At 30.5% G+C, this 14708-nt stretch overlaps 1 long non-coding RNA gene across 1 annotated transcript; it reads left to right on the top strand.

Annotated features, from left to right (window-relative positions):
* Positions 1–8916: 8916 nt before the first annotated feature.
* Positions 8917–13821, top strand: LOC123197082. Its single transcript, XR_006497791.1, has 2 exons — positions 8917–9096; positions 13376–13821. It is a non-coding gene; the product is annotated as an uncharacterized LOC123197082 (long non-coding RNA).
* Positions 13822–14708: the final 887 nt, after the last annotated feature.

The raw sequence follows: 14708 nt of genomic DNA, 5'->3' as shown, positions 1-14708 counted from the left end.
GGGATGGATTTGGGTTGATACAAAGCTAATTCGAATTGACCCAAACTAATTTGAAAATTTTAAACAAAATATTGCAAAACACTACAATAATAAAAAAATTCCGAGTGTCTCTTATTTTCTTCATTTGATATAAAGAGTTTCAATCTATAAAATTCCTATTCCTATTCCCTAATTTGAATCAACAAAGAAATCAATATTACATCACCAAACACTAAATCTACATCACCTTAATACATTTATTTTAATTTAATAACTTATTTTGATAGACTTATAAATAACTATTTATAGTTTATTTGTTTTCTTTTTTTTGTTGGTGTGTTATAAGTGAAAGACTGGGTGAAGAGATTAAATGTAAAATAAACATACATGTCAAGAGAGAAAGAATCAAAGCATGCATTTGTAAAAAAAAAAAAAAAAAAAGAATTTTGTCTACTCCTTTGCCTCTTATATGGATATAAGATAACAGAATAAGTCTCTCACTTACAAGACCTCCAAAGAAAGTCTATCACTAAGCCAAAAGACAACTCTTTTTGTGAGGTAGAAAGAGGGGAGAGAGTTTTACAATTTAGTGAGAAACTTTTTAGTTTAAAACGAACTAACTCTCTTTGAATGAACTAACTTCATTATTTTATAATGGTGGTTAGTTGTAGTTTTCTAAAATTTTACTTTTGGCCCACTAAAATATTGATTTAAAGATTTGCTATGCATATAGATATATATATATTGAATATATTTTAGCCACAATAATTTCATCTCATTAACACCTTAACTTTTAAGATGTTATCTTTCCATCCATATAACATTTCATATGATTCTTATTATCCTTCGGAATGTGCTACTAACCCTGGATAATTAATTCTCCCTCTCATAAGCTTGGTTTATTGGTGTGGCCTTTTAGGTTCATCATGGTGTAGCGTGAGTTCTTTTTTGGATGATCCAAAAGTATATTTAAAAACTCAACGACTATAGTAAACATCTAGTAATATGTCATAGCCCCTAAACCACAATAAAGAGATACTCCATCAATCCTAAAATCTCCAGTCATATGTTCCATGTAGATAATATCTTTCCATTGTCCAATCTAGATCAATTTCAGACTCATAGATTGTCAAAGTCTTAATTTCGATTCTTTACGAATCATCGATTTAAATATTTAGAATATGTCATAACGAACATCCTTTGTATGACTTACATTATACTTTGCCTAGAGATTCAATTTCTAATATTTATTAATGTTTGCCTTAGAACTTAGATCCAGGTCAAATCAGTAGATATTCAAAACCTATTACTATTTGAGTCAATGGATCTCATCTTGACTATCATTCTTCTCCAAATGCAAAAAACACATGACCAGTATGATTTGTCTTATGAGATATATTTAATCCCGTATATATTCACCATATGAACACACGTATTCATATTAGATCCGACTATGGCATCTCAGGTCAAAAGATTACTTCGTATACTAGTATAATCTTATGATAAGTGATTGATTACGATTTAATAACCATGTAACTTGTCATTATTAGTCATGTTTAAAAAACAATTCCCTAACTATTAATCCATACTAATACCCTAATGACATAACCATCATCGTCACCTATACTAATGTCATCTCATAATATTCAATGGAGACATTCAGTATACCTACTATGTGATATAATTATCCAAGTTATATCGTGTTCATAGAGAAAAATTGGATGATTTATTTTGTATTAAGTGAGTCATCCTTACAATTCATAGACATAGTTTATATTATTGCAAAATAAAGGAAACAACTTATGTATATGAATAAAAGAACTTTTTCTTTATTAATAAATTATTTAAAAAATTATATACAATATGAAATACCCTGAAACCGACAACATAAATGATTCTTAGGGCATACACTAACAAAACTCCCATATGCATTAAAGTCATTCGCTATTGTATCGTATACCCATCTTCTTAAGATGATGGTCTAGCTACTTCAATGTCATCGTCTTAGTTAGTGGGTCAACAACGTTCTCTGTTGATGGTGTTTTTTGAATTATGATCTTTTTAGTTCCAATGATGTGATATATTTGTTGAATATGTTTAGACTTCTAATATGCCCTTGGTTCCTTTGCTTGTGTAATAGCGTCAGTATTATCATAGAATATGGTTATCAGATAAGCCATGTTTGAAACCACACCAAGTTTAGATACGAACTTAAGCATCCATATAACCTCTTTTGTAGCTTCTAAAGCAATAATATATTCAGCTTTTGTAGTAGAGTCAACTATGGTTGATTATTTGAAACTCTTTCAACTAATTGCACCCTTATTACAAATGAAAATAAACCTTGACATATACTTTCTATCATCAACATTCAACTAGAAATCAGAGTCTGAATATCCTTAAATGTTTAACTTTGAAAACTCATAACTCATAACAAGATCCTTAGTCCTTCTTATGTACTTAAAGATTAATTTTATAGCTGACCAATGTTTCTCCCCTGGATTGGTCTAACATCTACTCGTAACACTTACAACAAATGTTATATCAGGCCTTGTACATAGCATTATGTAGATGAGTCCACCTACAGCCAAAGTATAAAGGACATTATACATCTATTGTCATTCTTCATCGGTTTTTAGACCTATATCTTTAGAAAGATGAAGACCGTGAGTGAAAGGCAAAAGTCCTATTTTCCATGTTGAACCTTTTAACAACTTTTCTATGTACAATTTTTAAGATAATCCAATTATTCTTTTTGTTCTATCTCTATAGATACGAATTCCAAGTATGTGTGTAACATCTCCCAAATCTTTCATTAAGAAAGTTTTAGATAACCAAATCTTAATCTTATTTATCATACCAATGTCATTATCAATTAGTAGTATGTCATCTACATGTAATATAAGAAATGTAACGACATGATCCTTAACCCATTTGTAAACACAAGGTTCATCCGGATTCTTTTTAAAACCAAACCATTTGATTGTTTCATTGAATTGAATATTCCAAATTTTGAAAGCTTGCTTTAATCCATAAATAGATTGATGCAACTTGCATACTTTATGTCTTTCGAAAATAGATACAAAACTTATAGGTTGATCCATATATATGTTTTCCTCAATGAATCCATTGAGGAATGAGGTCTTGACATCCATTTGCCAAATTTCCTAATCATAATATGTTATGATAACTAGTATTATTCAGATGGATTTAATTATAGCCACGAGCAAAAAAATTTTCTTATAATCTAACTCTTGTTTTTTAGTATAACCCTTCGCTATTAATCATGCCTTATAGGTCTCCGCCTGTCCATCCTTGTCGATCTTTCTCTTAAAGACCCATTTACAGCCAATAAGAGAAAGTCCTTCTTGTAGATCAATAAGTGTCCAGACTTGATTAGCATGCATGAATTTTATTTCAGAATTCATTACTTCTAGCTATCTACCTGAGTTAATATCCAGTATTGCTTCCTTATAGCTTTTAGGATCATCATTATGATTTATTTCTCTCACTAAATAAGATTCAAAATCTTGTTCATACAAAAATTTGTATCTTTCTAAAGGTTTAGATACTCTAAAAGATATTTAAACTGGAATTGGTACATCAAATGTAGAGGTCTATTGAGATAACTCTCCTAGCTTAGTCTATTTGATCTAAGATTCTTAAAAATTTTCTTTAAACTCTATTATTCTTCCCACACCTCTTTCTTGCAAGAACTTCTTCTCCAAAAAGTGTGCATTTTTACTAATCGAAATTTTTTGATCAATCAAGAAGTAAAAATAATATCGTAAACAATCTTTAGGATATCCTATGAATTTAGCCTTTCAGACTTGACATCCAACATATCAGTTTTAATTAATTTAACATAAGTTGGATATCCTCAAATTTCAAGATAATTAACACTGGGGGCTTACCATACTATATCTCATATGGTATTTTCTGAACTAATTTGGACGATGATCTATTCAAAATATGCGTAGTGGTAAGTAATGCATATCTCCATAATGATGTTGGTAGATCCGTAAAACCTGTGATGGATCATATCATATCTAATAGGGTATGATACCTTCTTTCTGATACACCATTATGTTGTGGTGTATATGAAGGAGTCATCTAGGATATGATTCCATTTTCCTTTAGGTAGTCCTGAAATTTCATACTCAATTATTCATTTTCATAATTTGATCATAGGGATTTGATATTCTTTCCAGATTGTTTTTATACTTCGTTCTTGAATTCTCTGAACTTTTTAAAAGATTTAAATTTGTATTTCATTAAATATACATACCCATACCTTGAATAATTGTTAGTAAAGGTGATGAAGGATTAAAAACCACCTCTCGTCATTTCACCAAATGGTCTACATACATTGGAATGTATTAGTTCCAATAGTTCTTTAGATCTTTCCCCTTTATTTTTAAAGGGTAATTTGGTCAGTTTTCCTAGAAAACAAGATTCACAAGTTGGATAAGGTTTAAAACCCAATGAATTCAAAATTCCTCTTGTTTCCAATGTCATTATCATGTTATCTCTTATGTGATGAAAACAATGATAACAAAGTAACCTTGGGTTAATTTCTTCTCAAGATCTTTTATTCATGATAAAATTTATAATATTTAGATCATTTATTTCCAAAACATACAAACCATTTGTATTTATTACTTCACCAACTAGAAAATTTTCAAAATGAATCAAACATCCATTACTATTGAACTGCAAATTGTAACCATTTTTACATGAGATAGATATATAAATTATATTTCTAGTAGCTTTAGCAAAATACAAAACTCTGTACAATCTCAAAAGATGTCCTGATAAAAGCTTTAGAGAACGATCCCCTATGGCTTTAGTTGTAACTCTTGCTCCATTGGCCATCTTCAAAATGACTTTATTCTTGGACAGTGCAAACTTATCTACAAGTTCTACAATGACACAAATATGTGAGATGTAGCTACTGAATCTAATATCCAGATTTGATCATTTGAATTAACATTTAACTTAAATTATATCACAAATAAAGGAAATATACTAACTTTCTTTTCCTTCAAACTCTGAAGGTATAGAGGACAATTTTTCTTCCAATGTCCCTCCTTATTGCAGTGGAAGCACTACCCTTTGCCGTGGCTTTGTCTGTATTGGATTAGTCTTTCTTAAAGTTCTTTTTCTTTGGTCCAACTTTGGACTATTTTGAGGACATTTGTGTTTCTTCTTTGCTCTACTTGTGAAGGCAATGTTAACTTTCCTATGCCATTTTCTTTGCTTATAAAATTCATAAATCTCATTCAGAAGCTCTAGAAGTGTACATTCAATTCTATTTAGATTATAATTTATTATAAACAATTTATAATTGTTTGGGAGGGATTGAAGAATCAAATTTACCTTGATTTTGTAAGGAATCACACCCCCATAGACATATAACTACTTTAGAATATTTATCATCCTAATGATGTGGTCATCTGGAGGTATTCTCTTCTTTAGTCTCATTCTGAAAGGTGTCACACATAGATCGTACTTGACCACTCGTGAGTTCTCGCCATACAACTCTTGTAAGGCCATGGGTATATCATACGCATTTAACATGTTTTCATGCTTTATTTAGAGCTCTATTCATTGAAGTTAGCATGTAGCTTCGGGCTCTTAGATTATGATCTTACCAGGCTTCAAAAACTTCTTTTTCATCATCTGTGGCATCCGAAGCCAAGTCAAATGGAATGGGTGCTTCCAATACATATGTAGCCTTTTCAAATGTTAGAACAATTCTCAAATTTCTTAGTCAGTCTTTAAAGTTTGGCTTGGTCAATATATTGTTATCCAGAATTCATAGTAAGACATTATTGGCCATTTGTTTTTATGTTATCACAACTGTTTAGTTTTTTACAACTGCACCATGGGGCTTTTGTAGCCCACATGTCGGAGAGTCTTCTCATACCAACGGTGATCTCCAACATCATCAGATTTCGGTGATACAATGACTAAAAAAAAGATGCTTTTTGGTCTCGGTTTTGGCTCTATTTTGGTCAATTTTGACAATAATTCGAGTCGTTTTCAATTTAAAAACATGTAATACCATTCAAATCATTCATCTAACATGTTTCCCGACACAAATTTCATGCAATTTTGGCCGAATTAAATTCGTGCCCAAAACTGATTTTTTAAACATAATTTCAATCCAAATACAAAATTCAAATTATCATCTCTATAACATACGTAATTATATTCATAGAAAACATGATATATATGCATCCTATGCTCTGATACCAATTTTGGGAATAATCAAACATATTAGGATCAAATTCTATGAAATTCTGTAAATAGAAATACGTGTACCCAGATTCAATTGTTGTTGAAGCCTCTTCAAATACAGCGTGAGGTGTTGACGTTAGTTTATTTCTATAACGCTATTTGCCTACGTACTAATTTTAATTAAGAGACAGGATTTGTGCATTGGTTTCTGTGTGTTGGGTGGAGAAGAATACTTTTGTTATAAAAAATGATGTATATCCACTTTAGGAAGGCAGTTTAGACTTCAAATAATAGTCCAACTACCAATAACTCCCACATCATGGCAATTAATAAATGAATTAGATCGAGTCGACCTATCATGGGTAGATCCGAATCTAATATAAAAAATAGTTTTGATATTTTAAAAAATATTTAAGATATTTTTGTTTAAAAATTTAAAAAATAGATATTTTTTGCTTAGAAATAAAAAAATAAAGATTTTTACTTAATATGGGGGCAAATGGGTAATTAAATTAATTATTTGCCAGACAACAAAAATACCAAAAACAATTGATGGCAGAAATTAGCTTTTTCCAAGGAAAAGATATTGTCAGTTTAATGTTGACCACTTCTCCATCTGTGTTGAATAGATATTATTTTTAGAATAGACAAAAAAAAATTGTCTCACAAAGGATAAAAGTTGATAAAGAAATGTGAAAACATGCCAACGTCCAACACCAAACAATGGGAATGTGGAAATTCTCTATCTTCTTTTATTATTCCATTTGAATAATATTTATGAATAATATAAACAAATTTATCTAATCATTTAAATTCAAATAGAATTTAAATTGATCCGTTCATCAATTTGAAAAGATAAATTTCTAATTGATTTATTTGTCCGACAAGACAAAGTATCAAACATATCTTATATCAAAAATTAGATATTTTTAACTTAAAATTGATTTCTTTGCTATCCATGTTAAATAGAAATCTTTTTTAAAATTGCATAAAACTTTATTGTAAAACTTTTGATATTAACAATCAAATATATATTTACCAATAAATAATAAATAACATTATATCTAACATTTGTAATTTTCCTGGTATAGGATTTGAATTGACGTTTAGTTCAATTCTAATTAAAAATAAAATTACAGTTAAAATTTTAATTGATAATTTCATTCAGATTTAGTTGGGATCCATCTTGGCCCACTCACCAACTGTTTTAAAATATCTTTTAAAACAAAGCACAAGTTACATTTAATTATTTGTCAGACAAGACGTGAATACCTTAGGATATTCCGAGGAACAACTATTTCCATGGAAAAAGGCGAGTGGGCTGCATAAGTTTGAACCCATTCTTCTCTTCTCACATACTGCGATCCTTTTTCCTTCGAGCATGCAAAGCTTGGCAAAAACTTTAATAGCTATTTCCGTCTTAATCGCTTTGTCTCAAATTCCACCTCGCCTTCAATCTCCGAGGAAGGAAACAACCGTCTCTTCGACCGTTCTGATCTCCGCGGCCATGCTGGCTTTTGCCGGCGCGGCTGCCGTGTTGTTGATCAGTGAGGATTCCAGACTCGCAGAACTTCGGAGTTTTTATCTGAAACTTTCTATGGCGTCGACCTTAGTTGCTTTATCAATTCTGGGTTACGCCTTGCTTTTAGTAGGCTTCAAACGGGTTCCTCCCGAAATCCAATCGTGGTAGATCATGAAGGCAGCTGGTTCAGTCTTTACCTACGACTGTTCCTGAGTGGATAATCCATATCTAGCCCAATTCCCCTTTCATAGTTGTGGTTATATATGTGATGAGAAATAAGGCGAATTCTTCGTTTTCTGTGTCTATATTGTTAATTTCGTTTCTTCAACTTGTCTTCGAGACGGTTGAAGAAATTATTTTTATTAATAGTTCAGGTTCTGTGTCTCAAAATTGCAGTTTGCTGTTTTGGGGTTTGATTTCCTGTAGTAGTGTTCCAAATTTATTCCACCATAAAAAAAAATTGCAGGGCAGTTGGCATCACGGTTGATCTCTTAGTTGCCATCATTTTAACAAAATTTGTGATTTTGATAATCTCCAAGTCGATTTGTTTGATTACAGATTTGATGTTTGTAAGGTTCTTTCAAGCTCAGTAGATCAAAGAATGTGTTTATCTCACTGAAAAAACTTTAAACATTCATTTTTACGTAACCGAAATTTCTGAAAAAATCCATGGAGATGGTTGCATACAACTCTTTTTAATTATCTCAGGACTTTTATCAAATATTTTGTAGACAAACTCCATAAGTAACTAAACAAATGGAAGATGGGCTGAGAAGAAGATCCCCATCCTGGATTGTAATAGAGCAATACCATGAGGCAATTCTGATTTGAGCCAACCCTGGATCGATTGGTCTCAGTCAAAGTTAAAACTCCTTTGTAGTCATTAGACCGGAATAACTTGTAGTTGAATCGGGTAAATTGTTGGCAACAAAGATTAATGTGTGGACAGAGAAGACCATGGATTTCAAAATCAGATTAGATCGATCAGTTCAATCATTAGATAAAAAACCGATTTTAAGTCCAATCAGGTTTATAAAAAAATACGGCTTGTTAATTGGCTCAATCAAACCTGATGAAACGGATGAACTGGTTAGAATAGAAAGAACTATTTAACTCCAAAATTCTTAAAAAAAAAAAAAAAATTGCTAATTAATTCCACATGTTGTGGGATGCTCTGTTGGTTCTTGTCACTAATGGGTTAAAACTATTATATTATTAATTGAATTAGCATAAAACCCTAAATTATTCCCAATTCACGATTCCACTTAAACAACACAACCCCATCTCATCTGCCAAGCGCAACATTGGTAATTCATTCTCCATCTCTAGTCTTAATCGTTGCTCAACTCGCTGTTAAGTCTTCTTCTTCCCGATTTGTTATTTATCTCCCTGTTTACTGAAATGGGTCTACTTTAATCTCTAATCTCAGTGATGATCTTTGTTTTAGTTTTTGTTTACTGAAATCTATTAATGTTTCAGTCTCAATTTCAGTTTTTGTTTAATCAAATGAGTTTCTGTTTTAAATAGTGATAATCTCTGTTTCAGTTTTTGTTTACTCAAATCCATTGATGTTTCAGTTTTTTATTTGTTTACTCAAATGATGGTCTCTGTTTGAAATGAGTTTCTGAGCCAAATGTTGTCCAGGAAGCCATATAATGTTCTTCAGTGTTGTTGGTTAGTTGATTAAATCAATTGAAAAATTAATAAGCTAACATAGGCTGTTGGGTAGTTGATTAAATCAATTGAAAAATTAATAAGCTAACATAGGCTGTTGGGTAGTTGATTAAATCATCGCATTTTCACTTTATTTCTTGCCTCCACCTTCGCTCCACTTATCTTTGGTAATTTTCAATCTTTCCGTTATGCATATAATTGTTTATTTCTCTATGTTTTCCCATCAAGATGAGTTTTCTGTTTTCTTCTGTTTGGTTGCTGAGAAAATTTTTGTTGTTCGTATAGAATTTTTTTTTTATGTTTAGGAATGAGGTGAAGTGAACTCTTCAATATTCTTGATAACGAATTTGTGCTTAATTTTTGTGGCAAACGAACTGAGGTTTTATAATTCAACTGATTTTAAACTAATAATTATGATTCAAGAATTTCTTCTCATGAAAACTGATTATGATCTATTTGGAGTTTTATATTCCTAAAACAATAGTACATGACAATTTTTTCTCCAATTTAGGAATGACCTCTTCAATGGGTTTCCCCAAATTCCCAATAAAAATACCTCCATCTCTAAATCTTCTAACATTTGTTGCAAAAAAGGTATCAAATCCAAAATAGCTCTTCAGCTGCCATTTCAAAATCAAACAAATGATTATATTATAGTCATAATTTAGTTTCTTTTTGACATAATCAAGCATAACAAAATATGTTTTAGTTTTAATAAATAAAAGAAACACCTTATCTGAATAAATAATTTAAGTGTATAGAGTGAAAAACTTGCTCTCTAGAAAATATTGAATTTCATTTCAATATTTGAAAAGTTTATGTTATATTGGTTAAAATTTGAAACTTTAAATTCAATTTAGAAACTATAACATTTACATCATTATTTATAAAATGTCAAAGCTCATCTCATTTGATGGAATTTTGATAAAAGAATAAGTCTTAAAAGTTATTATTCCATATTTATTCTCTACAATCCTATGTAATTTGCATTCAAAGTCTCAATTAAATTCACTGCTCAATCATGTAATGTTGTTTTAGGAATATATAAATATTTTATAATAACATTCAATTCTTGGTAGGATTAAAAAATCACGTGTCTAAATTAGTGTGTCCATTCTACCTTGTTGAAAAGTGCTTGCTTCTCAGGTAGAATCTAAAGAGCAAGCATCTTTCGAACGCTCCATATGGCAAGAAAAGGATATAACATGGAAGTATATTAGTGAGAGAACTAATTCTAATGGGAAGAAGGTGTTAATATGTGGATTTTATCAAAAACAAATAGCAGGTGGAAGTATTAATAGAATGAGGCAATATCTAGCTGGAGAAAGAGATAATGTTGATCCATGTAAGAAGGTTACATGAGATGTTCGATTTCAAATAAAAAAGTTATTACAAGAAATTATTGAAAAATCCAAAGAAAGAAGGGGATCATATAATGATCATGATAATATTCAAGAGATTTTTTAGTATCAGTCTATAAATTTCTCTAAAGGAAAGAGAAAAGCAAGTGCTAGAATTGACACATTTTTCAAAATGCCTTGGGTTCTTTCTCAACCTAGTATCAAGGCATGTGTGCAAAGTCAAGAAAGATGACATGATACTAACTTAAAAATTGCCCTATGGTTTTACGATACATGTATTCCTATGAATGCAGTGAATTCGCCTTTTTATCAGACTTTAATAAGTAAGATAGCAAATATGGGTCATAGATATAATAGTCCATCTTATCATGTTTTACGTGTAAATTTGTTGAAAGATGCTAAGCAATATGTAAAATTGATTCTCGACTCTTATCGAAGCACTTGGGATGAAATAAGTTGTTCCATTATGGTCGATGGTTAGACAGACACAAAACAAAGGTCTTTAATAAATTTTTTAGTGTATTGTCCTAGAGGAATTACATTTGTCAAATTAGTTGATGCTTCAGGTTTCTCCACAAATGTAGATACTTTGTGTAATTTGTTTGTAAAACTGGTTGAATAGGCAGGTCCTCAAAATGTAGTTCATATGGTGACTGATAATGGAGTGAACTACAAAGCTGTAGAATGTTTACTTACTGAGAGATTTCCTCACATTAGTTGGTCACCTGCGTTGCTCATTGCATTAATTTAACAATGAAGGACATAAGAGAAATGTTTGAGGTGCAGAGTTTGGTCAATCTTGCTTCTAAGATAACAATTTTTGTTTATAATCATAAAGGGACTTTGAATTGGTTAAGAAAAGGCCAAATTTGAGAGAAATTATTTGTCCTGGAGCTACTCGCTTTGCCACTAATTTTATTGCTTTGAAAAGTTTACGTGATCATAAAGATGATTTGCAAGATTTTGTTATTGATGCAAACTATAAAAAAAATTCTTAAAGATGTAAGAGGGTAAAGAGATTAAAGGAATTGTTTTTAATGGAAATTTCTGGAATAATTGCTTGACTCGAGCTTTACTCAATTCGAATCCAGCCCTATTTGTGATTCTGATGGGAAACTTGCTATAGGTTATGTTTACGAAGGGATATATAGGGCACGCTTGGGTAATAAAAACTTGTTCAAAAATAAGAAGCATTTGTACAATCCCTAGACCAACATTAGAAATGTTAGATAGGATAAAATGTTTGTGTCGAAGTCTTTATGCTGCAACATATTGGTTAAACCCAACTTTTCAATATGATCGAGACAATTTTTACAAAAAATCAGAGATTATTAGTGGGTTGATGGATGTGATTGAAAACAGATTATATATGACAAGTCAAAGTTATTAGCTAAAACTAGTTTATATCAAGAACGTTTAAAAAGCTTTTCTCGTTCATTAGCTTATATTAGCAGCAAGAGTATTCAATCTGGTAAGAATCAAAATTTATCATGCTTTAATGTTTAATATTATCTTTAATATTATTTACTATATGTTCATGATTTGATCATTTAACTTATATTTTAATGAAAGATGAATGGTGGAGATTATTTGTTTATGATACTCCAAATTGACAAAAGTTAGCAATAAGGCTTTTTAGCCAAACAACTTCTTCTTTTGGATGTGAACGAAATTAGAGTATATTTAAACGCATCCACACGAAGAAAAGAAATAGGCTAGAGCACTAAAGGCTTAATGATCTTCTCTATATTCATTACAATTTGCGATTGAAAGATAGGTATAAAAAAAAATTAAATTTTTTTCTTATATGATTTTACATGTTTATATGTATGTATGTATTTTATATTAGGTTTACTAATGAGAATAATATTTTTATATTAATGTATAGGATTATGTCTTCCAAGAAGTCATATGATCCTGTAGATTATGAATCAATTGATAAAACTGAGTTTTGGTTTGTGGATGAAAAGGAAGAAAGAGAACTTGACTATGATGAATTAAAAAATATGCTTGATGAAAAATATCTAGAAGATATTGAAGAGTCATGTTCTCATGATCTTAAAGATTGGTTTAAAATCAATAGACTTCTTAAGTTCACGTGTATTTCAAATTTATGTTAGATTATAACTTTATTATATTTGTATAAGTGAAGAAGAAGATGAAGTGGTGATATTTGATTACCACGATAATGATGAAGATTGGTTAGAGCTTCCATCGTAGAGTGTGAATTGTTCGATTAAGATATTTGAAATTGTTTTGTTGTTTCGGTGTTTTTTAGTTTTCTATCTTTGTTTCAATGAATTGAACTTTATGATCTTAAAGAAACAAATGTACTTTGTTGTTACTGATGACTATACAACTTTGTTTTTAATGAATAGTTTATGTTTAAAATATGTGTTTGTTATGATGATATTATTTAAGAAATTCATTATAATTTATCTAAAATTTTCCACGAAGGATTGAGACATAAAATCCTAGGTGAACTATCAAGGAACCAACCAGGAAATCAGGGGAGACTTCTTTCAAAGACATTCATTTATGTTGTGATATGTGCTGCATTAAAGAGACTTAAAGAAATATGCTATATCTTTTGCAGGGGAAAGACTTGGTGTTTGGCTTGCTCTTTTCCCAACCGTTTATTTATCAACAGGAACTGCAACAATGTTAATTCTGATAAAAGGAGATACATTCAAACTATTCTTCCAAATAGTTTATGGACTTCTCTGCTCCTCAAATCCTCTAACAACAGTTGAATGGTATCTAGTGTTCACTTTTCTATGCATTGTCCTATCACAACTCCCAAACCTCAACTCAATTGTAGGGCTTTCACTACTAGGGGCTATAACAACCATTACTTACTCCACCATGGTGTGGTTACTCTCTGTTAGCCAACAAAGGTCGCCATCAATCTCTTATGAGCCTTTTTCATTGTCATCTTCTGCAGCTTCTCTCTTTTCTATCTTTAATGCACTTGGAATTATAGTGTGTTTGCATTTAAAGGCCACAATTTAGCTATGGAAATACAAGTATATGTTTAAAATATGGCTTATGTTTAAAATGTGTTTGTTATGATGATATTTTTTAAGAGATTCATTATAGTTTGATAATAGGTTCAACCAGCCAATTAAACCAATTGAATTGGTCGAATGATAAACCAATAAAACAACTAATTTGATCATCGGTCTGGTTTTAAAAACCTTGGAAAAGACACAAGCACTATTAGATCAAAAATATTCTTTAGTCAACATCATATCATAAATATATTTAATTTTTTATTTTAAAATTTTAATTATACCATATTATTATTGACTGTTTTGTTGGCCGGATTAATCGATTTATCAATTGTAAACCGATCTTTTAACTAGGTGAGAGCTCAATCTAAATCTGAAAACACTATAACCACCTTCTTTTGCATCGTCCTTTCAAAGCTCTCTTGCAGAAGCCATCATATCTATCTGGTTGTAACTACACCAAATTTAATATAGGTGAAGGGTGTCTGTTTGTGGGTCAAGTGCTTATTTGATTTGAGGCTTTCCTACTTAGTCAAACTTTACAAGTGAGAAAAGAGTTTATTTTTGTACTGGATGACAAATGAGACAAGAGGAATCTATAATCAAGTTCAGTACTCCAGTTCTACTATTTCTTTGGCTTAATATCATTGGATAGTGCTTCACACTCTTAGTCACATTTATGTGTTTATAGTATCAACTTCTTGTTTTTTAAAAGGCCAAGAGACTATTTCCCACTTAAGGTGGGTTTGATGAAATGGTATATTCTTGCTCTTTAAATTTTAAAAAACCAAATTTTTATTCATTATTCACTTAATTTTGCTTGCATTTTTTTAAATAATTGTTGTGTTCTTTGGTTTAAATTATAAAACTATTATTAACACTTAATGTAAATATTAAATAACGAATATATTTTCACCA

The sequence above is a fragment of the Mangifera indica genome, chromosome 14 (genome assembly GCF_011075055.1).
Source record: "Mangifera indica cultivar Alphonso chromosome 14, CATAS_Mindica_2.1, whole genome shotgun sequence".
NCBI classification, from domain to species: Eukaryota; Viridiplantae; Streptophyta; class Magnoliopsida; order Sapindales; family Anacardiaceae; genus Mangifera; species Mangifera indica.
Note: the sequence above shows the minus strand (reverse complement) of the source record. Positions and strands in the feature narration are given on the sequence as shown.